Source organism: Bos grunniens, chromosome 28 (assembly GCF_055505025.1).
Source record: "Bos grunniens cultivar Pamir isolate PY7600 chromosome 28, Bosgru_T2T1.0, whole genome shotgun sequence".
In the NCBI taxonomy this organism is placed as follows: Eukaryota; Metazoa; Chordata; class Mammalia; order Artiodactyla; family Bovidae; genus Bos; species Bos grunniens.
In genome coordinates this window covers 11,396,937-11,421,198 of record NC_141192.1, presented here as the reverse complement: position 1 = coordinate 11,421,198, position 24,262 = coordinate 11,396,937, and the positions used below count along the sequence as shown (strand labels likewise).

General features: G+C 57.1%; 1 protein-coding gene across 10 annotated transcripts in view; it reads left to right on the top strand.

The window, feature by feature from the left end:
- ZMIZ1 (zinc finger MIZ-type containing 1) overlaps positions 1-24,262 on the top strand; it is a 242,465-nt gene that overhangs the window by 69,821 nt on the left and 148,382 nt on the right. For 7 of the 10 annotated variants that reach the window (XM_086381791.1, XM_086381789.1, XM_086381795.1 and 4 more), the window contains 2 exons: positions 328-417; positions 21,557-21,637. The gene's annotated coding sequence lies outside the window, so the exon portion shown is untranslated. The remainder of the gene's footprint in view (positions 1-327; positions 418-21,556; positions 21,638-24,262) is intronic. The other 3 variants (XM_086381797.1, XM_086381787.1, XM_086381788.1) reach the window with 1 other exon arrangement.

Here is a 24,262-nt window from a genome sequence, read left to right as displayed (position 1 = left end):
GCCTGGGGCCGCACAGGAAGGCCCTGGCTCTGCCTTTCTTACCAGGAAGAAAAAGACAACAACATAAAGCCACCGAGCCCAGAAAAAACAAAACTTACATAGATTTCACATTTTGTTAAGACTCCCACCAGGAGGAGTTGGCTTGCTGGCTGGAGCACCACAGGGTGGGGAAGATAGCCAGCTCTGATAAACCAGGCATCCCGGGGCATGCTTACAGGGCCCAAGAGGCCACCAAGATTAGACCACTGATGGGGACAGAGCTGGGGAGAGTGACCTGCCACCTGCGTCCCTGTTGCTCACATGCGTCCTCTCTCCCCGCGTACCCAGGACGAGGAGGAGGAGGCCCGTTGGACCAATGCTGTGAGGGGTGTGAGGATTAGAGCTGCCGTCCATCATTCCCCTGCCAGAGCGAGAAAGGTAACACCAGACCCCCGACGCCCTGATGCCCAGGCTGCACTGCGGCTTTCACCTAAAACCTGGCCTGGGGTGAGGTCGGGCAGTGGGTGGTGGTGAGGCAGGAGTTATCAGCCTTTTCACCCAGCCCTTCTTGCCCAGACTTCAGAGCTTCTCTATTAATGCCTTGTGTGTGTTCAGTACAAAATGCTTCTGGGCTTCAGTTTGTCCATCTCTAAAATGGGTCCCCTACTGATTCCAGTTCTTGAGGGTTCCGTGAATCACTTGCGCCTCCTTGTTATTTGGAGCTAAGCCATCTTCTCAGCCTAGCTCAGTTTGAACCTGGGAGCAGAGCCAAGGGTCCCAGCCCTTGGGGGTGTAGTATTAAAATCACAGGGTCTGCAGGGCCAGACAGGGCTTGAGAAGAAAGGATTTTCTAGAGCAGCCCTGACTGGAGATGTGTCTCACTGGAGGTGTGGCTGTGGTCTCCTTTGTGGCAGAATTTGAAACTCCAAAGTGATCTCCCTGGCAGCTCTGGGCAAGAATTACCATCAGCATTTTTAGACTGTGGGACCAAGGCACAGGCAAGTTGGTGTGCCTGCTGTGGTCACACAGCAAGCTCTGGCCACACTGTAGCAACTCTGCTTTATCCTGCTTGCTAGATCAGTCTCTGTACGCCTGCTGAACTGCAGGTCTGGCCAGAGAAGTCTGGCTGTTGAGCCCAATAAACCACCAGTCTTCACTGTGTGCCCGTGGTGGGACCCATCCATTCATCCACCCATCGTCCATCCACTCACCCATCCATTTGTACATCCTCCGCCTCAACCTCCCTCCCACCCATCCACCCATCCGTCTGTCCACCCATCGTCCTCCCACCCCAGTCATCCTTCCATTCACTCATCCATTCACTCATCTCTTTATCCACCCATTCTTCCGACCATGTATTTACTCATGAATTCACACATCAAACACACACTGACTCATATCAGGCCAGCCCTGCACTAAGGGCTGGGTTTTGAAGATAGATCAGCTCCAGCCCTGCCCTGGAGATGGTTTGCTCTGTGATAGAGGCTGATCCATGATCTCAGAGCCAGGCTCAGTTCCATAAGTTCAGTGTTCGAGGCCCCTGTGGTGTCTGAGACTATATGAGGAAGGGAGGAGCGGCTCTGCAGGCAGGCATTCAGGGAGTGCTTTCCAGGGGAGGTGGCGTTGCTCATTTATCAATGCTCCAGTTGTTTATTGAGAAAGTCTCTGTGCTGAGAACTGCTTGATGTTTTGGAGACCTGGCAGGGAATAAGACTGACAAAACTCCCTTTCCTCATGGCATGTACGTTCTCATGAGGAGACATGGACAGTAAATACTTAAAACAAGATTATGTCATGTCAGATGATGCTCAGTTTTAGGAAGAGAAATTAGCTGAGTGAAGAAACAGCCTACAGGATGGATAAAGTGTTCTTAGACAAAGGATGATCAAGGAAGGCCTCTGACAAGGTGACATTTGAACATTGACATGAGTGGAAGGAGGGAGTGAGCCGGGGCGCGCTTGGCGTGTTCAAGGAAGTGGCAGGGATGCACGTGGAAGAAGGGAAGTGAGAGGTAGGAGGGGCAACCAGAGAAGTCCTGGGGGGCCCACTCACCTCGGCACACAAAAGTGGGGCAGCGAGATGGCTGAGAAGCTGTTGCCCACATCCAGGTGGAAGGTGGTGGTAGCTTGGGCTAGGGTTGCAGGGGAAACAGTGGGAACTGTCAAAGTCTGTATTTCAAAGATCTTGCAGGGTGGCTTGTGGGTGGCTTAGAAGTGGAAGACGGGGCAAGAGGGGGCAGTCCAGGAAGGCTCTTGGGTTTGGGAAGGAAGCCACTGGAAGAACAGAGGTGGCTGTTTCCCTCAGCAGGGGATGACGGGAGGGAGGGCCGAGAGCGGCCAAGAAGCTGTGTTTTAGACCCATTAGGTTTGAGACGCCTTTGAGACATCCAAGGGGAAAGGTTGAGAAGGCAGTTGGATATATGAGTCTGGGAGGCAGAGAGAGTCCCGACTAGAGATATGAGTGTGGGAGCTGTCATGTATAGATGGTGTTGCAAGCTGATGAGGTCATCTTGGGAGTGAGTGCAGATAGAGCGCATCAGACGCCTGTGTCTGAGTCATGGGGCATCCAGTCCTTAGAGGGAGGGAAGGTGGGGTGGAGGCCGTGAAGGAGATGGAGAAGGTGCAGCTGGGGAGGGAGGAGGAGAACTGAGGGGGCAGGCTCCTCATGGATCAGGAAGGTTTTGCTGGCAAATCAGGGAAAGGACTCTCCAGGTAGAGAGAACAGCATTACAAAGGCTCAGAGACCTCAGTAACAGAGCCATATCTGGAGAGGAGCGGCGGAGAGGGGCAGGGGACCAAAGCAGCTCCCCATTGCACACCTGGCCACACAGAGACCAGGGCCCACGGGGTGTCTGGCTGAGCTGTGAACAAGTTCGTGTTCCAAGGACCCTCCCTGTCACCCTGGTTGGCACTCCCTGATCTCAGCTGATGATGTCTTCTACTTTGCACTTTCTTTTAAGAACCTTTGCCAACCTCTCCCAACCTCCCACCACCCCTCTGGGTCTCTTGGGCCCCTGAGACCTCCCCCTTGGCCAGAGCACTTGTGTGAAAACACAGGGCTCAAGGCAGCAGCTCAGGAACTGTCTGCAGGGCAAGGACACCCAATAGCTTCCTACTGAATCTCTAAGCACTGCCTGATCCTATATCTGAAAAGAAACTGGAGAAACTTCCTGGACTATGAGCTGCCCACTCATGCTCCGCTGGCAGGGGCGCTCACTGCCTCTGGTGGGCCAGTGCATGAGTGTTTGGGTGGGTAAGGGTCAGCCTTGGTGCACCTGCAGTATTTCATACCCAGCACTCAACTCATGGTAGAGAGAGGGACCAGGCTCATTCAGGGAAGGTTGCAGAGAGGAAGGCTAGGCAAGGGTTCCACAGGGTGTGAGGTTGGATGGGAGGTGCAGGGAGGGCAAGTGGTGGGGCAGCAGAGCAGGCCAGCTCCTCTGGCTCAGCAAACACAGCCTGCTGTGCCTGGGAAGACCCGCTGGAGAAGGGATAGGCTACCCAGTCTAGCATTCTTGGGCTTCCCTGGTGGCTCAGCTGGTAAAGAATCTGCCTGCAATGTGGGAGACCTGGGTTCAGTCCCTGGCTTGGGAAGATCCCCTGGAGAAGAGAATGGCAACTCACTCCAGTATTCTGGCCTGCAGAATTCCATGGACTTTATAGTCCCTGGGGTCGCAAAGAGTTGGACACGACTGATGTGCAAAGGCCCAGGAGACTTCTCCATACATAGTACACGATGGAGCCAGGTGGGGACTTGGTGACCCACCAGTTCCCTAGGGAGGTGTGCCTCTGACTCCGGAATGGGGACCAGGGATCCGTGGGAAGCCGCTTTGATGCTGCGTGGCTCAGTGGCAGGCCGGTGGCAGGAGGCTGTGGGTAATCTAATTAGTGTGCCAGGCGGACGGGCCAAGTAATCCTGTGCCTTTAGACTCACTTCTCTTTAAGCCTGCCCCCACCCAATCTCTCGATAAATCCTTCCACTGCCTGGGTGACATCGAGTGGCAGTGCACTTATCTCCATTGAACACATGGGTAAACCAGGGCCCGAGAGGAAGAGGCTTGCATGATGCCACAGCTTGCAGCTGGCAGGATGGAGCTTTGAACCAACCCGTCCACCTGAACCCCAAGTCCATGCTCAGCCCTGCCTTCTACCATCCCCCAGGCTCTCCTAGAATATCCAGACTTGTAAGCACCTCCAGGTAAACCACCTTTCCAACATTCTCATTTTGTCAGTGAGGAAACAAAGGCCAGAGGAGGTGAGACACTCACCTAGGACTCCACAGCAAGCCCAGGGCAGAACCGGTACCAGAATCTGATCTGGCCCACTGTGTCCACCCAGCTCCACCCCGCCATCCGCAGGCCGGGGGACCCCACCCCGGACCCTGCCCGCTTCCTCTTGGAGCATCCACTGCCTTCCTGTTCTCCAGCAGCCTCTGGCATTCCCTCGGGTTGAAGGCACCAAGTTCCTCATCAGAAGGCTCCATTGTGCCTATTGTTTAAATATAGATTACTAATGAAATGCCTTTTCATTGCCTTCCCAGTGAATAGTTTCCATGTAAAGTTAATTTGCAGTGTTATGTAAATTCTGTTTAACTTCAATCAAGTTTCTAATTATGTTTTTACCACAGTAATTCCCATTTGATTTGTCATCTCCTGTTAGGTATTTAATGTTCGGGTGGGCGGGTTCGCTTTCCCTCTGTCTCTCGGTTTTCCAAGGCCCGCTCCCTCCCTGACCCCCGTCTGTCTTTCCTCCTTTGTTCCCTCTCCCTTCATCCCCTGCCCTTTCCCTGTGACTCACTCCACCACTTCTCCTCCTTCCCTTCTTCCTCTTGTAACTGCTCCTCCTTCCTTCCCTGTTCCTCTCTGCTCTTTCTGGCTGTGTCTCCCTCCCTCCACGTCCCCTCCTCCCTCCTGTCCTTGCCACCTCCGGTGTCTTCCTTCTCTTTCCATTTCTCTGTCATTCTTTCTCGCTCACTTGCTGGCTCTTCCTCCCTCTGCATTTCTTCTGTGTCTTCCTCCACCCTTTCCCACCCCCAACTCTAGCCACCCCCCTCCTGCTCTGCACCCCCTGTCTCCCCTTCCCCAACTTTTCTCCTCCCTCACCCCTCCATCCTCTTCTTCTTCTACCCTGTAAACGCTCACAGAAGCTGTGTGTAGGGGTGGCTTCCGTGTGTGCCTGGGACGGACGGAGGATGAGAGGGGGGCTGGCTGGCTGTGCATCCCTGGTGAGCCCAGGGCTTGGACTCAGAGGCCTTGTGAGGATCACTGGAGAGGAAGGACCTCACCCGGTGCTGGGGGCCCAGCCCTGGTACGGTGGGAGCTGGCTAAGAGTGTGGATGCTAAATGTGGACTCTCTGGGTACAGGTTCTGATCTGCCCCTTATTAACAGTGTGACCTTCAGATTGCTGTCTGTAAAGCGGGGTGACAACGTTACCTATCTTGTAAGGTCATGAGTATTCAGTAAGATCATGTATGAAGAAGGGCTTAGCTTAGCCAGGGAGACTGACCCGTACTGGCTTTCATTTGAGAACTCTCAGCCACACCCCTCATTTCTCTGTGGCCTTCCTGAGGTGCCTCGCCAGTGGGTGTCGGTGCTGCTGGGGTGGTGGAGGTCAGCCTTGAGGTCAGGGCAGGCTGGCAGCCAGCCACAGGCCCCCACAGAGCTGGTGGCCATCCTCCAGGAGCCAGGTCTCAACCCTGCCTGTCAAGAGATGTGACTTCCTTCTCCCTTAGACGGCTGGTCTTGGGGCTGTGAACAGGGGCGGGCTTGCTGCTCTGGGAGAGCCTCTGAGAAGCACACACTCCCAAAGCCAGAGAGCCTGAAGACCCTGGGTCCCAGACCTTTCCCCAACAACAGACCAGATGCAGAGCTGCTCCCACCAGGTTGGATAGATGCCCCCTTTCCCCACTCTTTCATGTCTGTGTGTGACCCCGGATGCCCCTTGGGCTGCGCCATGGCCTCGAGGCTGCAGAATCACTGCGGTGGGTACTAGGCCCCGACAGGCCTGTCACTGACTCACTTGGAGACTCCCCCTTGAGCCCCAGCTTCCCTGCTGCCCCACATCCAGCGCTGGGCTTTGGGGTTCTCCCCACCATCCGCGGCTAGGTGGCCACAGTTTCCCAGCAGGCATCTGCCCTCTGGGTGGGGAGGGCGGAAGGAAAACACCAGACACAGCCTTGCGGGCGCTGCTCCTCCCCTCTCCTCTCCCTCCTCCCCCTCCGCTCTCTTCCCATCCAGCACGTCCCTGGCGCGTCCAGGAAGCAGAAAACAAGTGTTTGGAGAAGGCATTCTTCTGGGTGAAGAAAGGCAGGCTTGGTCCCTTGTCCTTCAGACACAGAAACCCGAGTTGGCCCTTCCCTGCCTGCTGGGCTCCATGACCACCTGACCCGCTGCAAGTGGCTGTGTGTGTGTGCGTATCTGTGTGTGTCCCTGGTCCAGGAAACCTTAGCTGGTCACGTGGCTGCCTTCCCTGTTTGTCTAAGTAAGCAGTTCAGGCCGGCTGCAGCCAGGAGGCTGAGACAGGCAGCTAGGGGCAGGGGGCCACACTGGGGAGAGTGGGGGAGGTGGTGGTGGATACAGGGCAGCTCTGAGCCAGGTCCTGGATTTCCTCGGGCTCTCGATTTGGTGTGGGGAGGCCTGGCCTGGGGAATGGCCCTGCTTCTGATCCCCAACCCTTCCTGGACCTCCCCCCGCTCCATCTGTTAAGAAAAGATATTGGGCTTGCTCGCTAGAAAACACACCCAACCCTGAGCCAGAGAGGGAGGGCACCCTCTTTCCAGGAGCAGCTCAGAAAGGCCAGAAAGGGCACGTGGACGCAGCCACCCCCGTGGTGTCCCTGGAGCATGCTGCCGAATCCTGGACCCTCAGCAGCAGAGCCCAGGTCAGCACGTGGTCATGCATCCAGCATGCCATTGATTAATCCAGCTACTGTGTGCCAGGACCTGAACTGAGCCAAGGGTAGGGTTGTCAGCACACAGGACTTCCAGAAGCTCTGTGGACCCCCACACCTGTGACGTATTTTCTTCCTGTGGCATGGGTAGGATCACCTTTCGCTGCAAAGACCCTGTGCTTCCATCATGAGTCAGCCGTGTCCCACCCCACTGCCACTCCAGAAGGATGAAACTTCAGCATTGGGCAAGGGACTCCAGGAGGGGTTAAGAGACATCACTGAATCCCTCGTGGACCAAGCAGCGGGGGCTAGGGTCCCCGTCCTCCAGAGAGGTTGACATCAGAGCCAGACTTCCAGAGCAGAAGTGGGTAGAGTACAGAGGCTGAGCTCAGACATCTGGGGTCCTTCTCCGAGCCCACCCGGACAGCAGAGTTCAGGGGAATCCTCTGAGTAGGGCCTTCCTTGGTCTTCTGTGTTTACCTGACCTGCATACTATGTCTTAGCGGTAGAGGGCACAGTCCCCCCAGGTCCTGGAGGAGGAGGAGAAGCGTGTGGTGGCCTGGGGAGCTTCACTTCTGAGTGCCTGCCCGGGTTCCAGCATCTGTTTATCCCCCATCTCCCCTGCTCTTCTTTCTATCCTTCCTCTGACAAACATTTCCTGGCGACCAAGTCTGTGCCAGGTCTGTGCTCAACCCTAGCCCTGGAGATGCTCACTGCCAAGCTGGCATCAGCAACATCTCAAGGAGGGCTGAGGCCCAGGGAGAAGCAGTCACTGGTGGGCATCAGGCTGCGGCTGACCCCCCAGGCTGCGCTGGGTTCAGGGGAGACTTAGGCATGCTTTCTGGATGGGCTCAGCCGGACTCTATCAGGCTCTCAGGTTGAGGGGCGCAGAGAGCTGGCCTCAGGGCCACACAGAGCATACCTAGATCTCATCTCTGTTGTGATACGATTTGGGGGTGTTCAGCCTTAAGGGTCCCACAAGCTTATGAGCTCAAGGCTGTTCTGATACAGCTGGAAAACATCAGTCCAGAAAAGGAATGGAGGTGGGGTGGCCAGTAATTGAGTTGGTGACACGGGCCAGTCATCCTTCCACCCATGATTGAATATGGATTCTGGCCAGAGTAATTCTAAAGTCTGTGTATCTCTAGCCTTGACTTGCATGCCCCAGGGTCAGGAGGCTCACTACTGCCCCATGGCTATCTTAGTAACTCTCCATGGTAACTTAGGCCTGGCTGCCACCAGGCTGAAGTCTGGTTCTGTCTTCCACCCTGCCCACCTCAGGCCCACAGACTTGAGGTTTTAGCCCCCCTAACCTAGTCTTCCCCAAACTTAAGTGATTCCAGGAAGATCATCAGGCTGGGCCCCCAGACAGCCCCATCGGGGCCTGTTTCTGTGGACTAGTGTGGCCGTGTCATCCGTGTCCCACCCTGGGCAGCCGAGGTGAAGCCCACATGAGCCCCTGGCCCAGTCAGCAGGCCCGTCTTCCCAGCATAGCCCCTTGATCCTAGCTCCATCCCCGTCATCCTTGTCCCCAGGGTGATCCCAGGCAAGGACCAGCCCCCTTCAGCCCAGGCCCCCTCCCGTTAGCGCTCCTCCCCAGCTCTGAGCTACAAGAGGCCTTTGTCCGTGGTGGGCCCCGTGGCGGCCGCTGGAAGAGTCCTCTGCCCTCTTTGGGCTGTTTGCTTTCTGAGTCGCCTGTTTGCCCAGCAGCCCTGAGACAGACCTGGGGTGCTTCTGCCATAGCCTGTGCCCTAGCCTGAGGGCCTTTGTTCAAACCTCTTCCCCCTCACTGGGCCAGTCCACTAACTTCTCCACTCCCACTACATCTCCACCTGTGGACAGGTGAATCCCCAGCTCCTGAGGCACATGGAATGGGTTTGGTTCACTGGAGACAATGGGTCTAGCCCCTAGGCCGAGTTCCCATCCCACCCAGACACCTGACACCTCCCCCCCAAACTTGGGGGGAAGGGGCGGTGGGGATGAAGGCATCTCTCTCTGGGTGCTGTTCCCATGGATTGACATCACATTGTCCTTGGTGTGGGGCTTCCCTGCCCAGTGGGGATGCCACACCCACCTTCTTCAGAAGTGTCTCTCATCTTTGCCCCCCTGAGAATCTGTCCTTGAGGCCTGAGATCCATCCTTCTTTAGCATCTCTCCTTGTCCCGGTCCCTTCAGCACGGCTCCTTGGAAGTGACGCTGCCCAGAGCGGGGCAGACAGTGACTGATCGCAGGGAGAAGCCGGTTCCTGCAGCCCCTACTCAGCTGTGCCCGAAGTCCCAGGAATAAAACCCAGTGGAGCTTTTGTCGAAGCCTCTTGCTGGAAAACAGAGAGCTGGAGGTCTGGGGGTCAGAGGCCAAAGGCCACCGAGGAGGCCAGTGCAGCTGCCCCTTCCTGCCCTACAAAAGTTGATGCTTCTCAGGAAGCCTCCACGGGGCCCTGCTCTCTCCTGGGCTGGGAGGGGCCAGTGGGACAGGAAGCCAGGCCAGGCCTGGAGGATGGGACTCAGGGTGGCCTGGGCCGGAGCCAGGGATGAGGGGAGACCCAGCCCTGGCCTGGCCCTAGGACCACAGGCGCACAGGTCACCCACCCAACAGGAAACCCTGCCCGGCACCCTCTTTGTCCCACCCCGTGTTTCCCGCGGGTGGCGCTTTTACTGTTTCCCGTGGGAGCTGCTGCCAGGAATCATGCCCTCTTGAGAAAGGAAGCTGGACCTCAGGCTCGCAGGCTGCCCTCCCTCTGACCTATTCCAGCCCCCTCCCAGGGCCTCCCGTGGGTGGAAGTTCTGGGTCCACACCCGTCCCTCAGCCACACATGCTGGTGACTTATCTTCTCCTAGACGATCAGTCACCTCTAGGAGCCTGGCAAGAGAAACCTCACAGTAGGGCCAGGCCTGGGAGCCCAGAGACAGGGTTTTTTTTTTGTTTGGGATCCATCACTAGCTTGCTGGTGCATGTGGGCTAGTCACTCGACCACTCTGTAGAAAGAGGAGAGGAAGAAGCTTTGCCAGCTATGAGCATCCCATGAGATAAAGGGTTTGGAGGTAGGATGAATCTCTACCCTGTAAGGACAGCCATGTTTGCAGTTAACTGGCCCAGACCTCCCTGCCCACACGCCACTGCCTCTCAGATATCTTTGTATCCAGCTCAGTGGGGCACAGTGTCTGTGATGGCCCCTAAGCGGGGAGAGAGATGTGGGTGCTGCCAGTGTCCTCATGGGGAGTGGAAGTAGTGATGCTGGCATTACCCCTCTCTGGGTCATCCCACTGACCACACAGGGGCCAGCTGGGCACCTCTGCCTGGACAGGAGCACCCCCTCCTCCCTGCTACCTCTCCCCTCCCCCCTCCTCCTCCCCATTACCTCCTCCCCTCTTCCCCATCCTCCCTCCTCCCAGAAGCTGAGGTGGAACATGCCAAGCTCTCTCTGCTCTGCTCAGCCCTGCTCAGGCAGATGGGCCGGGGTAGCAGCCTATGGACCAGAAGCCTGGGAGGGGGCAGTGCTGAGAGCAGATTCTCCTGCCCCTCCCCGGTCCTCCTCCTCCCTCCTGGTTGGTGCTCTGAGGCCTTCGGTTTTTCTTTGGTTGTGATGTTGAGCTTAAGGTGCAGGGAGGAACAGGGCGACAATGCTTAGAACTCCAGACCTTTCTAGAGCAGTCTTCAGAGCTGCTACTCTGATCTTTTATCTACAGGAATTCATGTTTAGCATCTCTGTGAGCTCACTAATCCTATCGTCCCCATTTCCAGAGAAAGAAACTGAGGCCCAGCCAGGTGAATTGACCTGCTCAGGTGGTTACTCTGGGGTTGAACTGGGCAGCTGGTCCCAGAGTCTGTGCTCTTGGCCACTCTGCCACACAGCTTCTCAGACCTACTTCCCCCAGCCAGCTGCCCCAGTCTAAGCCCAGCTCAGTATCCGAGGGTGCAGCCTGTTTCCCATAGTGGGTGGAGGAAGGGTCAGGATGCCAAGGTGAGCAGACCCAAGTCGCCATGGCATTGGGTGAGCTAATAGACTCGAGGCCACCTGAGCTTGTGGATCAGCTGAGAGCTTGTTAGCAACAGGAAAGACCTTAGGTCCAAGCAGCCCGAGCCCCTGCCCTGTGTGGTGACATCTCAGCCTCCAGCCTTCTTGGACACATGGCCACTCTGAGCCTCAGCCTCTACATCTGTCAAATGGGCCTTTGAGAACCAGAGATATAGGAAGCTGTGAGAAGTCTTTGAGGTTCTGGAATGTAGCTTCTGACCTTCATGGCTCCTTGGGAGTAGAGGGAAGGTTGTGAATTTCCTTTCCGGGGCGTCAGGCCACAGGGACAGGGACATTCCTGGCAGCGGGATTAATGTGGGCAGGGTACAGAGGTGAGAGCCCAGACACTCCAGGTCAGAGTCCGTCTGGGGCCTCGTGGACAATGGGGAGCCATTGAGGGTTCTTGGCCGGAGGAGTAATGCCTCCTCTGGGAGAGGTCCTGGCAGCTGGAAAACCTAACATGCTCGTCCAGGTGTGCGGCCCTGATGCTAGGGAGTCACGTGGCTACGAAAGCTGGCCCCGGTGGGTGTCCGTGCCAGCGCTCCTCCTGGTCCATGGTCCACCGGGCGCTGGCCTGCCCGGGGTGGGAGTGTGGGTGCTGCAGGGCAGGACAGGGCAGTCTCAGGCCTCTTCCTCTGTGTGTCCCGAAGTCCCCCTGACTCGGGTTGTCTGGGTTTCCCACCCAACCATGGGTGGGGCCCCCGCCGCTGCTTCCTCCCTCTGTGGCTTTCTGGTCCTAGATGGGAGGGGACTCCAGAGGCTGCAGCAGGCTGTGGAGTGTGAGCCAGGGTGGGGACACCGGCGGTGGGTGGAGTCACGGGATGGGTGGCCGTGAGTCAGGAATTGCTGGGCCTGTGTGTCATCCGGCTGCCTGCTGTGCTGGCCTCCCTGCGTCCGTCTGCCTCATCTCTCCCGCCCGCGTCTGCGCCTGTGGACGGCTCTGCTGGGGCCACAGTGCTGTTTCCAAGAGCTCCAAGCCCACGACGGAGAAGTCAGAGGAGCTGGACTCCGGGTCCCAGGCTCTCCCAACGCCCAGGGTGACCTTGGACACGTCCCCTCCCTCCCTGAGCCACAGTTTCTCTGGTTGGAGAGTGAGGATGGAGCTGGGCAGGGGTTCTCAGCCCTTGCTGTCCATAAGATCCCAGGCAGCTTTGCAAGACAGCCCACCCTAGACCACTTAAATCCCTGGGGCAGGGCCTGGATCCTGGGCAGGAACCTTTGGTCTGGACGGCCTCTGATGAGCTGCTCTCTCCACCTTCCCCACAGCCCCCAGGCAACATTGTGGACCAGCACATGGATCCTGGAGCCCGGGGCCTACACCAATTGCAGTTCTGCCACTTTCTAACACTGTGGGCAAGTGACTTCATTCCCTGAGCCTCAGTTTCCTCGTCTGTGAAATGGGGAGGATCCTACCACTTTATAGAATCGCTGTGGGGACTAATGGATTAACCAGCATAGCCAGTGTCTGTTGGAGCCAGACTTAGGATGGATGTGGTGAGCACCACGAAAGTGTCAGCTTCTGTGTTCTCTGATCTAAATCTGTTTTCACACCACCCCTCCATCACTGCTCATTCATCCATCCAGCAAACATTCTGGGGGCAAGCCCTGAGCTGGGCGCTGTGAGTGAAGGAAGAAGACACCCACTGTGGGGGATGGCCTTGGCCCATCCAGGGGTCCAGTCCCAGAGGGTAGGTTCTGTCAGTCCAAAGGATTGATGGGCAGGTGGGGGATGTCTCCCCTAAGAATCCCACCGAGGTGCTGAGCTGAAGGGGCCCTTCTTTCTTAAAGAACAAAAAACAGACTTTCCTGGCGGCCCAGTGGTTAAGACCCTGTGCTTCCGCTGAGTGCATGCAGGTTTGATACCTGGTCAGGGACTAAGTAGGATCCCACATGCCACGTGGCACGGCCAAAAAGAGAGCGCAGAGAGACTCCGGACTCAAAAGAGGAGGGGCATCATAGGCTAGTCCTCAGCTAGGAAGCACCCAAGGGGTCCTCAGTGCCTCCTGGCACAAGCTCTGGGTGTGTGATGGTGCAGACAGGCCTGGGCCCTGGGGCTGCCCAGCAAGGCAGGAGCAGCCAAGGTGGGCAGGGTATGAAACAAAACCTGACCCCATCCTCCATCTCCTAGAGTCTTCTCAGCAACCAAGGATGTTAGGCAAGCCTCATTTCTTCCACTTTCAGATGGCAGGTGGAGACCTACGAGATTGGAAGGCACTTGGATTGTCAGGGCTGGAGCCCACCTGTGTGTAAACAATTTCTGATGGGAGGCTTCTCTGGGCTGCTGCACTGGTGGAGCATCTCAGGACAGGCTGGATGACTAACACATCCTGCAGTCCTTTGCTTCCCCAGCCTTCCCAGCAGCAAGCCTGCAGACCGCCACTGGGTTGCCCTGACAGGGAAGGCTGTCGTCCCTACAAGTAGGCAGAGTTCCCATGGCCAGCCTCCTCTGAGGGCCAGGGGCCGGGCCACACACTTACCCCGGTTCAGCCTTCTCCCTCCCCATTGCACCGTCGAGTAAACTGATGTGGGCAGAGGTGCAGGGACCTGGCTGAGGCCACGTGGCTTGCAAGCAGTAGAACCAGGATTTCATCCAGGCCCAGGTGACGTCCGTGCCCGTGCTCTGACCCGCCACCTCCCGCAAGCAAGAACACTGCTCTCCTTTGTCTGGCATCTGTAAACCTGGGTCTCAGCCATCGCTTCAGACTGGCCTGGCCCACGTGTGACCAGAATCCCAGAGGGACGGCTGTTTGGAGAGTGTGGCTGCAGGGGACTGGCCCCCGGCCCGGGAAGGGGATCGCTGGGGACACTTAGTCCTGGGTGTCTCATGTGTGCTGTCTAGAGTGCCCTTCAGCCTCTTGACCTTCCCGCCTGCCCTGGGCCTGGAGTCCAGGCTGCCAGTCCTGCACCAACCATGGGTGTCGTGTCAGCTCGGCTAATCCTCTAGCCAGGCTTAGCCCGAACCAGGAAACAGAGACCTGGAGGGACAGGGGCCTCCCATATGAGTCCTCAGCTCCTCCATCTAACCTCCAACTACAGCTGGCCTGGCTTCTCATCCTGCCCCTCTCCGGACTTCAGTCCCCTACTCTGCAAGGTGGCAGGCAGAGACCAAGGGCCTCCACAGCCTCTTTTGAGAGCCTCTGCCAGGCCCCATGAATGCTGCAGGGGATTGGGGATCAGGGGTATCACTGGGGTGGGTTTGAGGTTCCTCCAGGGCTGAGCTCAGATGGGCAGTGCAGAGCCAGACCACCCCAAGCAGAGTGAGCAGGTGCAAGAGACAAAGCCCCTAAGAGGGGCCACTGGCTGAAAATTCAGTTTCAATCATCAACATTGGGAGTGGCAAGTACCCAGGTGTATGGCAGGGGCCCTACTTTGGCTAGCCCCCGTCAGACACCTCTCTGGACAAGACCCTCATCCCTGGGAAGCATAAGGTTATACCCACCCATGGCGTCTGATGATGTGGTGAGTGTGGAAGAGAGCCTCTGGCATGGCATTTGTATCTAGAGGATGCTCGGCACCTTTGGCCATTCTGTGGGGAGTGACAGGAGGCCTCTCCTCCTGGGTGCAGGCCGTCTCTGGGGAGCAGATCCACTGGACTGACTCTTGAATTCGCCTCAGAGAGGGTCTGAAGCCAGGATTCATCTTCTCAGGATCTTTCTCCATCTTTTTGGTAAGAGACCCAGTGCCTCCATCCCCAGCAAGACCCCAAGTCTATACTTGACAGCAAACCTGAGCCAGTGAGAACAAGGACCGGCCCTATTTACCGAGCCCTTCCTGCGCAAGTGCAGTGTGGGTGTAATCTAGTTACATCCTTGCAGCCCTGTGAGAGGAGCGACTCAGTATCCCCATTTTACAGATGAGGAAACTGAGGCCCAGAGAAGCTAAGTTCCTTGCCCAGCTTCACAGGTCAGTGAAGAGCAGAGCTATTCTACACATGCATTCTGCTGTGTCAAACCTAGAGCCACATTATGCACTCTTAGTCCATGTTGTACCTCACCCCTCGATTAGAGGAGAAATTGTTCATTTGATGGCTTGGGGGAAAGGGAGCCACTCCCCTCTTCCTCTACTGGGAGCAGCCACGCATCGCAGTCAAGCTCTGTCTGGTCTCAGTTTGCCCCTTCGCGCAAGCCTGACGCCAGAAGGCTAGGTGGTTCGGCACACATGCACACCGTGAGCTAGAGTGCCTCTGAGAGTCAGGATGGATGAATGCTGCTCCTTAGGGCCTGGGTGATGCTCAGTGGAGACCGTGAGGGCTTTCCCTCTGATAGGGCTCTCCCGAGGGGTGCCTGTCTATCCTGGCCTTGAAAACGCAGCAAATCAGGCTTAGGCTCTGGGTGAAGCTTTGGTGGAGCCCTCACAGATGTGTCTGCAAGTGCCCTTGAATGCAGCTGTCCCTGCTCCTGATTTCCTCTATCATTGTCTCTTCAGTCTGAGGCTTTTCTCCTGACAAGACTATGGGCCTTTGCCTGGAAGGGGTGCCCTCCTGCCTGAGAGACTCTGCCCACGACCTCGATGCCCCCAACCCCCCATTGCTGCCCCCCAGCACTCTGTCCTAGAGTTATTCTGTGTCTTGCCCACCTCGATTGGACAGTGTGCAAACACCCTTGGGAAGTATCCAGGCTGGCGATGTTGACCCTGTCCTCCTCTGCCCACCGTCCACCCCTACTCTTTCCTCTTCTCCTCTTCCTCCTCCAGCACATGGTAGGCAGTGTCATTATTGTCAGGAGAAGGAAGTGAATAGATGGAATAAACAAACATGAAGGAACATCCCCTACAAGTCCGTTTACAGCCCCCATTTTCCAAATGTTGGGAAACGTCTCAGAGGTGTTCAGTGGGTCGGGAGGTTCTGGGAGCCTCTTCCTTTCCCCAGCACCCCCTGTTTGGGTCCCCATGGTGCCAAGGTGTGGACCCAGGTTGGCACTGGGCATCTCCAGCTCCTCCCACTTAGAGGCATCCCTGAGGGCCCAGCAACAGACGTGCCAGGCCTGCACTTCATGCAGCAGAACCTGCCGGTCTGCCCTGCCCCAGTCACTTGCGAAGTTTCCCTGCAGGAAAGGGAGGCAGGAAAGCGAGGGGCGCGCAGTGAGGACCTGCAGGGCAGGGCCAGACCAGACGTGCTGGGTGTGGGCAGGCTGTGAGGACAGCTCCAGCTATTCTCAGGGAAAGTGAAGACAGATGGGATCATTGAGCCAAGTTTGTGATTCTCAGGCAGACTGGGCCAGGAGTTTGCCCAGACCCCAACCAACCAGCTTCCTAGGTCTGTTTACTTATCTTTTCCTTGAGACCAAATGCAGCTACTGTCCTTTGGGGAAAAGACTCAGGATTTCAGGCCTCTCCTGAACACTCAGGGCTCGCTGAGCCTCTGAGCTCAACCCCGCTGTGCGTGGAGTGAGTGCAAGGGTCTCACAACAGGAGATAACCAGACACCCAATTTTAATCATGCCAGGAGAAAGAAATACTGTCCACATATCTGGGAGTTCAGGGCAGGGAAAGCTCACTTGAGGGGACTGTTAGGGAAGGCAGCATGGTGGAGGCGGTCCTTGGGGCGTCAGAGGGTGGACAGGGTTCCGATGGGCAGGGCTGGGACTGCAGAACTGTTGAAAGTGTGGTTTGAGGTAAGACAGGGCACCCCCTTCCACTTTTCAGCTGCATGACCACTGGTGTCTGCTGCGAAGTTTCTTCATCTGTAAAATGGGCTTACGGTTCCCTGGTGACAGGATTGTGCTGAGGCACTGACAGCTTCTGGGTTATCGAGGAAGGGCTCTGGCAGGCAGCAAACGCGCCAGGTTTCTGGCAGCCTGAGTCCCTCACATCTTGAGCACGATGGGTGTGCACAGGCACGTGTGTTATTGGCAGCAGGTGTGAGGCCCTGAGGCCTAGTGACAGCCCTGAACTGCAGGCCGAGACGGGCATTGGTGCAGCCCCCGCCCACCGTGCCAAACGGGGTGGTCCAGCCCCCTCCCCCAGGGCCTTACGGGTAGCTCTGTGCTCTGGCCAATGCCCCGCTCTACAAGGTCAGCAGGGGCCTCCCCTAGTGGGTGAGTAGCTGGAGAGACAACCCGAAGCTGCCTTTTTCCTCCTGGCCAGCAGGCCTTGGCTTCCACGAGGCCCCGGACCCTCGGTCTGTCTCATCCACGTCTGGATTCCTCCCCCTCCCCCAGCTTGGTGAGGTCAGGGAACATGTATTCCAGGAATGCGGGAGGCGGGGCAGCTGGCCCGGTTTGGATAACCATCGGGGTAAATATTTGCCTTGCTCCCGGAGCCAGCACTGGCCGCCAGGGGAGGACGAGGGGGCCTGCTCCCAGGGTCATGTAAGGGGATGCGTCCCTGGGTGGGTCTTTGAGGTGAAGGAACCCGTGTCTCCCCGGCGACCCTGGGAGTTGGGTCTGAGGCCACCTTCCCAAACAGGGCCCCTGGCCCACAGTACCAGAAGCTGCTCGGCCCACCTGTAAAGTGAGGGTGGGAAGAGCTGCCTGGCCCGACTGAGATGAGGAGGTTCAGACCCACGTGGGAGCCAGTGCTGGTCAGTTCAGCCCGTGGAACAGCAGGTTGGACTCAGTTTGGGTGGGTGCCCACATGACCATGTTCTGGCCTGCACTTGGCCACCTATGACCTTGACAGTCACCATTCACTGACCTGTATGTCGGTGCACTGGCGTCTATGATCCCGTGTCTTGTGAAGCTCTCACAGCCACCAGAACATGAGGGCATGTGTGCGTGATTAGCAGCAGTTGACAAGAGTCCAGAACTTCAGCTCAGCACTGATGTGGTCCCATGCCCTAGAGACCACACTGGGGCAGCCCGAGCCCCTCTCCCAGAAGCCTGTGGATAAGTCAGTGCTCTGGCCAATGTCAGGCTCTACAAGGTCAATGTGAAGCCTCTCTTGGCGGGTGAGTAGCTGAAGGAGTGATTAGTCCCTTTTTAGAGAGGAGATGGGGGCTCAGAGATGCCAAGTGACTTGCTCAAGGTCACCCAGCATTAAAGGGCAGAATAGGGATTCAAACTCAGCTCTACCCATCCGTGCCCTGGACCTTACCTCTGAGGACAGGGCCAGGCTCCAGTCCAGAATCTGGGCTCCCAACCCTTGGTGGCTTAGAGCACACTGGTCACTTAGCCATGGGCCTCTGGCCACTGTCACAGAGCCCCACATCCCGGATGCACCGTGGCATGGGCACCTCTGTCCTCCCGGAATCCCCAGTCGGCCCTGCGTGTCTCTGGGCCAGCCCCAGCCCCAGTCCACTTGGTCTGGAGCCTGCACTCAAGCCCACACCCAGGTGGGTCCTTCCTCCCAGGGGATCCCTAGAGGAGGAAGGGATGGGAAGGGGGTGGGGCTGGGAGAATCCATCTGGGTCCTGGGACAGTCCCCACCCCAAGTGACCTCTGCCAAGTCCCGGACCCAACCTCGACACTTTCTAGCCATTTCACCCCTGGCAACTCTACCCTCCCTCGGAGCTCACTGTCCTGCTCTGCAAAGAGGGAGCTCGTTCCCACCCTGCCCTGCCCTTGGGAGCGCCAGACATGAGATGAGAGTGGAAGTACATTTCAACCTGTGGTCTGCACACCTCCCCTTCTACCCCTCCTGCCCTCGCAGCCAGACGCGGCCTTGTAGTCGGGGTGTCCCCCTCATCCAACCCAGAGGGAGAGTCCTGAGCTCAGCAGAGCCCTGTCTCTGGGCAGTGGGGACCCCATCCCTTGGGGAGCCTGGGTGGGCCCCACCACCCCTCTCAAGCCCTGAGTCTCAGGCTGCCCTCCGCTCCATGGCATGGAGGGCCTTTTAAGCAGAGCACACTCGCCTATGTGAATCTATGTCCTTCACAGTTGTGGTCTGGCCAGGCTGGGCGCAGACGTGGGATGCCTCTCCCAGTCTCCCCAGGTGGCCAGAGCCCCACAGGCGGTGAGGCTCACCTACGGGCACCCAGGGGGCCAGGGATGAGGGCGGATGACTTCACCTGAGTGTTCACAGCCCCGCCTGGACCTGAGTTCCTCACCTCCACCCCAACCTGTCTGTGCAGCCAGCGAGAGTGGGGCCCAGGGCACAGACCAGGGAGCCCGGGTGTCCAGTTGGTCATCTTGAACAAGCTGAGTCTGTGTAGACAGATCACCCACTCATGCCCGCCTCTGTTCTTATTACTTTTCACTCTGCATTACCTGTGTGACCTTAGGAAGCTACAGAATCTCTCTAGACCTCATGTGTAAATTGGGGGTGCTATTTAGTTTCCACTTCATAGCATTTTGCTGAGGGCTAAAGAAGTATCACAGGAATAGTCCCCAGTGTGGACCCAGTTCAGGTAAGCTCCTGGTCCTTTTCTCCTTCCCAGATGAGGGTCCAATGCAGGCTCACAGGGAAGGGTCCTATGAGCTCATAGTCCTAAGGCTCATAGTCCCTAATCAGGGCCTGAGTTCATATCCTGGTGACCCTCTGTGTGATACCCTTTCTGTGTGACCTTGGTCTATTTGCCTCTTTGCACAAGTCCAACAGCAAAGAACCAAGGATGGCTGGGGTGGAGAGACACGTATGTGTCGCCGTGAGCTGGAGCACCTCTTCGAGGCAGGATGGGCGGGCGTCATTCCTCGGGGCCGGGACATTGCTCACCGAGTGAGCGAGGACTTTCCGGCTCTGGCTTCTGTCTCAGCTGCCAAAATAATTATTTTCTCTTTGTCAGCGGGTCTGCGGCCAGCTAGCCTTTGGGAAAGGACTGAGCTGTGGCCGGTGGGGAAGCAGGAGGCTGATTCCTGTTCTGCCCCAGCCTCTGACTTGCTGTGTGACTCTGGGACGGGGGCAGGTGCTGCCCTCTCCAGGCCTCACTGTCCTCCTCTGTGAAATGGGAGAGTTGGAGTCAAGGGCCATTTGTGTCCCCACGGTGAGCAGAGTTTGGGGCCTGTCAGAGTCAGAGTCAGGCCCCAGAGACATTCTGTCCCCCATGTGGAGTAGGGGTGCTGAGCCGGGCTGTGGGAGCCCGAGGTTTAGGGGCCAGTGCTCCGTGGAGCCCAGCACCAGCTCCTGGAAGTAATTTCACCTCACCTAACACGGCTGGAAAGCGACCTGTGTGTCCGGCACTCAAATGCATTACCTTATGCTGTCTGTACCACTCCTTGAGAGTGGACCCCTCCTTATCGCTTTATCACCTCCCACAGATGAGGAAACTGGGGGCCAGAGCAGTTTAAGAAATTGCCTAAAGCCACATGGTAAGGGGATGAACCCAGGACTTGAACCAGATCATTTTTATTACAGTACTGAGCACACTTCTTAAATATCAGGCCCTGGTGCCCCTTACTGAGGCCATAGGCACACACTTGGCTCCCTGGGAACCCTGCCCACTGCACAGCAGGTCTGACCCCTCCGCCAGTCACCAACACATGTGGGAACCCAGCCTTCATGTGGCCTGTGCACACCCACTCCCGTGGTAGCCACGGGCCTCATCCCAAGAGGCACTCAGCCCTGCTGGCAGGTTTCCCGTTTCTTAGAGGAGGGCACGCAGGTGCCGCGAGCATGGCAACCACCCGGAGCCACCCAGCGAGATGCTTTTGTAGCTGGGACTCCAACTCAGGGCTCTGTGGCTCCCACCCCACAGCCAGGACTCCAGAGAAGCTAGCCTGCCAGGGTCTGGGTCTGGGGTCTGGATCTGGCCCTTCTGGATTCTTGAGGGGCCCTGTGGGTGGGGAGGAGAGGGCAATATGGCTGGCCCATTGTGGAAATGGGGCAGGTGAACCCACTGCATTGGGGGGACAGAGTCTGGGGTCCTCATCCGCCCAGTGCCCCAGGGGATCCTTCCACTTCTGCCTTCTGCTCCCTCCACTCTGAACACCATTGTCTCTTGCCCAGACTCTAGGGGCAGCCTCCCCACTGGTTTCCCTGCCTCTTCCTGTCCCTTCTAAGCCCTTCTTCCTGGCATCCTTGGGGGATCTTCTCAAACTAGACCCAGGCTCACGCGGCTCAGCTGCTGAGACCCTCCCATCCACCCTTGCGATGGTCAGCCCTGCCTTCTGGCCCTCTCACCTCCCCACCTCCCTCCTCCACCACACCACCTTCTCTCAAGTACTCTGCTGAGCCAGGGTGTTTTCCCTATTTGGAGCCTTCACATATACTGTTCCCCATGCCTGGAACACTGTTCCATGCATCTTGGCCTGCCTCTCTCTGGCTCATCCTTCAACTTTACTTCCCCAAAGAGACAGCCCTGAACCTTGAGTCTATGCTGTGTCACCCTGGCAGATGCCACTTTTAATTATGTGTTGTTTGATTCTTTGCCTATTATGAGTCCCCACAAGGGCTGCTCTATGATCCTGTTTACAGCTCAGGGTGTTCGCTAAATGTTTCTTGAGTGAATGAATGGATATCAAGTGCGTTTGTCACCATAGGCCCTTAGATCCTCCCAGAAACCCTCGGAGAGATCCCTGTGATTCCATTTGCCGGGTGAGGAAACTGAAACCCGGAGCGGCCAGGAGCTTACCCACAGTCACACAGCCAGTAACTGGCAGCTGTGGGGTGTCGGGGGCCTCTTAGGGCCCCTTGGCATTAGGCCCCTTTTCCTCTCCATCCTTCAGATTCCCCATCTGTCCAGTGGAGATGATTTGATTTAGCCGACAGTGAACTTTCCAGCAGGTGGGTGGGGGTCTGTGGCCACAGGTCAGTTCTGGGGTCCCTCCTGGGAGTGGTCCCTGACCACCCTTCTCATTGCAGGAGAATGGAGCTGGAGTGAGGCGGAGGAACCGCCAGCTGCTGACCGGCACGTGGGACGCTGGTGATTCACGGGTCACTGAGGTAGGTGTGCAGCCGGGCTGGTGGGGGCGGCTTGGCCTGGATGCTCGAGGAAGGGGCAGGAGGCGTGTCCTGAGTGGGGGAGGTGCTGGCCCCAGTGCCCTGGCCTTTGACTGCTGCACAGCCTGGGTGGGACTGGATGCAGCCCCCACCCCACCCCCACTGAGATCTCATTGGTCCTCAAAAGGACTTATTGGGGCCTCTTAGGCCTAGCCTGTGTCTACAGTGGCTGCCCGGCAGGGGTGGGAGATGCACGCAGGAAGAGGGACGGTCTGACGTCCCCAACCTTAGCTCAGCAGCCCTGTCTGTACCACTCAGCCCCGTGGCACAGGGGCCTCATGTGCCAAGCAACATGGCAGCCACACAGCAAGAGGCGGGATGGGCAGAGAAGCCTGTTCACTGAGATGGGGGCCATGGCTGCCCCACCCTCTCTCTCCCACAGTCCCCTGAGCACCCACAATTCTGGGGTCAAAGTGCCTGCATGCAAATCCTGGCCCTGCCTCTCATCCACCATGACCCTGTGTGGTTCCTTTGTGCCTCAGTTTACCTGCCTATGAAAGAGGGCTGGGCACCATGCCCCTGACCCCACATGTGCACTGGCGCAGCTGGACACAGCCAACGCTCAGGATCTGGCATTTCCCTTGCTTCTCGAACACCTCCATTCCCACCAACCATGCCAGGATGGACACCAAGTGGTCATTCAGCCTGATGAGGCGGTTTGGGCCCCCAGGGAGCTCCCAGAAGCAGCTGGAGCCCGAGGGTCCCAAGCTGAGCCTCCCAGGCCTGCCTCGGCCCCGACACCAGCGTGTCTCATCACAGAGTGGCTTTTCAGGGTTGATGACACTTGGCCCTGTGCCAGAGGGCCACCCATGTAATCCCTCTTTATTCGGTGGCTCCCAACCCAGAGATGAGAGGCTGTCTCAGAAATGCTGACTTGGGCCAGGACCCTTTGTCCCAAGGCTCTGGGGCCCAGCCAGGCGAGCTCGAGTCTTCGTCCTGGTGGGAGGCCCCGCCCGATGGTCTCCCCGCTGCTCTCAGCATCTCTCCTGAGACCCCAGTGCTCCCAGGTACCCACACTCAGACGAGCCCTGGGGATCCTCTGTGCTTCACTCAGGCGCTGGAACCAGGGAGCAGACTCTGATCTCCCTTCCTGCCATAGGAAATCCTGGCTTCCTCCTATCCTCCTCGTGACCTTGGGCGAGTCCTTTCACTTCCGTGAGAATTCTCATCTGAACGAGGATAATTATACCAACATTGCTGAGAGGGCTGTCAGGAGGATGCTTAAAAACCTGGAATATTCCAAGTGTTACAGCTGGGTGAGAGTCGGCTGTGGACCAGGCACTGTGCTCCGTAAATGCATATTTCCCCACTCAGTAATCCCATGTGGAGGTGTGTTTAATGCCTCATTCTCTGGAGGCTCAGAGCGGTTAAGAAACCTACCGAGCTGTAAGTGGTGGAGTGGGGATTTGAACCAGGAGAGATACCTTAGAATTAAGCAGCCCACGATGCCTTAGAGATCAGGGGCAGAGCCACAGGGCAGGCCCAAGGTGGGTGCCCAGGAAACAACCCCATTTCTGCCGGGCAGCCTTTGTCCAGCCCTCCACGCCTGGTGGCCCTCTCAGGAGCCAGTGGGTGGCCCCTGAGGGCTGGTGGCCTGTCCCTCCCCACAGGACCTACCGGCAACTCGATCAGGCTAGGGGAGCCCATTGCTAATTGTGAGGTAACCTTTGAAATTCTCCTTCACGGTGGGTTCTCTTTTCGGATGTTTTTCAAGGTAATTCATTCCCTTTCCAGAAATTGCTGGTGGAGGAGCATTAGGCAGCTGGTAATTAATCATAGGAGCGGCTTGGAGTTTATTCTTTAAAAAAAAAAAAAGGAGGAGGATAGAAAGCCTTGGTGGAAAAAAGAAAAGGAAAGAAAACCGTTCCAAGGCGAGGGTGGTAATCAATACCTCGGTGTCCTAGAAACGGCTGGGGATGGGGGTGGCAGACGTGCGGCCTTCTCCCGTCCTTCCCGGGGCTGGCAGATGGTCAGTGCCTGCAGCGTCACCAGTGAGGCTCTGCCTTTGACCATCAGCCCCCAGTGTGACTCTAAGCAAGTCTCTGCTTCCCCCTAGTCTCACCTTTGACCTATAAAATGGGCTAAAGTCAAGTTGTCAGACTAGGAAGGAATTTTAAACGATCCGGGGCATATCCGAGTTCCCCAGCACATGGTCATTGCCTGGTTGATGGTTTATCAATTGAGTGCATAAATGAATGAATGATTTTCTTGGGTCTTTATTAGTAGTCATCAGTCAAGGAGGGGATCCTGTAGGACACTGATTCTCTGGTTCTGTTCTAATGTAGAGTGAAAGCCGGGGTGATTGGCTGGCTGTGTTACTTTCCAAGCCAATGATGAAAGGACAGTCTTGACTGACAGACTCTGGCCAGCAGAGCTCAGGCCCCTCGGCGGCAACCTCACTGAGGTGTCCTCAAGTTCAACTTTCCAAGAGTCTGAGCTGTCTGGAGACTTTTTTTTAAGCTGCTTTCTGAGGAGGTAGTGAGTTCCTCGTCACTAGAAACTATGCAAGCTGTGGCACTCAGGTAGCAGACTGAGGGGCTCAGAGCTTTCCTGAGTTTGGGGGAGAGC